Source organism: Octopus sinensis, unplaced genomic scaffold (assembly GCF_006345805.1).
Source record: "Octopus sinensis unplaced genomic scaffold, ASM634580v1 Contig09569, whole genome shotgun sequence".
NCBI lineage: Eukaryota > Metazoa > Mollusca > Cephalopoda > Octopoda > Octopodidae > Octopus > Octopus sinensis.
Window position 1 is genome coordinate 23,318 of NW_021831847.1, and position 2,743 is coordinate 26,060.

A 2,743-nucleotide genomic window follows, 5' to 3' on the forward strand; every position below is an offset into this window, starting at 1 on the left:
TCAACTACCTGCAGAAGAAGACAGAGACACACAAATTGGTGGGGAGTGAGGCACAGGACATTGTCTGCCACAACTGTTTCACTGTCAATGGTGGTGTGTGGCTGTATTGGCAGGAAAGGTCAAGAAACATACTCCTCTGAACATCCTGGAGGCCCACCCCGAGCGGATCACCTCCTACGACACAACCCGACACGTGAATGCCCTCAAAACTGCTCATTCCTCACAAAAAGTGCGCAATGCTTCGAAATGTGGGACTGCCCTCAACTCGGTCGAGTTGTTCAATGTTTTGTCGAGGATATCGACCAGAGTGGGTGATTTGGTTGAGTTGAAGGACTTTGGACTGATTGTGGGGAATGTGAGGAGCAGGACTCGGCCGGAGAACATGTATTTCCGAGCAGTGCCAGTGCCCCCCATGTGCATTCGTCCGGCCGTCACATCTTCATCCTCCGACGAGTGAGTATTGGATTGACCAGCAGGAAACGGCAAGACGACCTGACAGTGAAATTAATGCACGTCATGTCCCTCAACGACTACTTTGCATCCCCCAACATGACATTCAAACAGCAAATGGTTGTCCTCTCTGTGGATTGCAGACCAACTACCTCACATTGCAATACGAGTGTTGCATCATGATTAATAGCAATATGGCCGGCATCCCCAAGGAATACAAACCACCCAAACTCGTCAGGTCATACTTCACTCGCCTCAAAGGCAAGCAAGGACGTTTTCGGGGTAACCTGAACGGGAAGAGGGTGAACTACACGGGGAGGACTGTCATCTCCCCCGACCCCAACCTCCGAATAGACCAAGTGTCAGTCCCCCGCTTCATGGCGGAGATATTGACGTATCCGGAGTATGTGAGGGACACCAACATTGAGGAGTTGAGAAGACTAATAGTGCGGCGGCAACACCCCTCTGCCGTGATGATCCACAAGGCGAATGGGCGATCAGTGTAGGGGGACTGTGTGACTGTAGTAATCTGCGGTATGGGGATGTGGAACAGAGGGCGTGTGATTTGCGAGTGGGGGATAGAGTGTTGAGGCATATTCGAGACGGGGACATTGTCCTCTTCAATCGACAGCCCTCTCTCCACAGGGAGAGCATTCAGGCCTTCCATGTGAGGACTGTCTTGTCATCGTAGGTCAAGATTGGCAACCAGAGGACACTCCGATTCAACGAGTGTTGTTGTACTCCCTTCAATGCTGACTTTGATGGAGACGAAATGAACATTCACGTCCCTCAGGGTGAGCAGGCAAGGAGTGAGGCACTCCTGTTGATGGGTTCCACATCCAACATGATCTCCCACAAGAGTGGAGAGCCCTTGACGGCAGGAATACAGGATTTCATTAGTGGTAGTCCCTCCCCTCATTCCAGGCCTGTATTTGCTCACCAGGAAGGACGTGTTTTTGACGAAACCGCAAGTGGTCTCCCTGTTGAATGCAATGAGGGGGTCAACAAAGTGTCCTCCAGTCCCCCAACCCGCCATTCTGAGACCGGTGACTTTGTGGACTGGGAAGCAGATGATGAGTTACCTCCTCAGTCACCCCACTGAGTCGAATCAACACATCTCCGTCAACATCCAGGCCAAAGGGAAGAGTTATTCGGGCAATGAAGAATTGTGTGAAAATGACTCGTGTTGGCAAGTAGTGTGATGGGTAGACTGCTACATTGACGACTCGGAACTGATTGCGGGCATTCTCGACAAGAACTCGCTCGGCTCGGGGAGTAAAACAAACATTTTCTACTACATCCGACGAGAGTACGGGGCTGAGACGACTGTCCAGTGTATTGCCCGAGTATGTCGATTGGCCGTGGCTTTTTTGAGTATTTGGTGGTTTACACGTGCAGTGCTGAGACTTGGTTTTACTGTGAGGTTGGCGGATGTCGTGCTCAGTTCGGCCTCCAACCAAATCAAGGACGAGTTGTTCCGAATCGGGTAGGAATTGGTGTTGGATGTAGGAATGGCAAGTGTTTGGAGTACATAGAGCAGTGCAAGCAGGGGACATTGGACGTGTCTCCCGGCTTCACAGTGAAGGAGACATTGGAGTCCCTTCTTCTGCGGGAGTTGTCCTCCATCAGAGACGAGGCAGGCAAGAAGTGCTTCAACTCCACATCCAGTCGACTGAACAGTATAAAAGCAATGACCTGTTCTGGTGCGAAAGGTCACCTTGTGTGAGTATAGTCAGGCTCTGTCAACAATCACTGTCAAATGGCGGCGGTGGTGGGACAGCAGGCAATAATGGGTCACCGAGCACCCGAGTCCTTCAGAGACAGATCCCACGTCCAGTTTCCCCGCAATGGTCCACTCTTGTCTAATTATCGCAGACATATCTGCAATGGCACGAGGGTTTGTCAATAATAGTTTCTGTTCGGGACTGCAGGATGCCGAGTTTTGTTTCCACATGATGGCGGGGAGGGAGGGGCTGGTGGATGCGGCAATAAGACTGCGGAGACTGGCTACATGCAGAGACGACTCGTCAAGGGATTGGAAGACGTGTACGTGGCATACGACAGAACAGTCCGCACGTGTAATGGGCAGATTGTCCAGTTCGAGTATGGGTCAGACGGGTACTCTCCGGCAGAGATGGAGGGGGTGTCTCGTCCCATTGACTATAAACGACTACTCACTCACATTCTGGTAGTACATGTTCACCAATAGAACTCGTGTGACGACGACTGGTCGAATGCATTCACTCCTCATCACTTTAAAGAGGCTATTTGTGCGTGGGACGAGTCCTTCCAC

General features: G+C 51.4%; 1 pseudogene; it reads left to right on the forward strand.

The window, feature by feature from the left end:
- The first annotated feature begins 877 nt into the window (after positions 1 to 877).
- On the forward strand, positions 878 to 2,286 carry LOC115228114 (annotated as a pseudogene).
- The last annotated feature ends 457 nt before the right edge of the window (positions 2,287 to 2,743 follow it).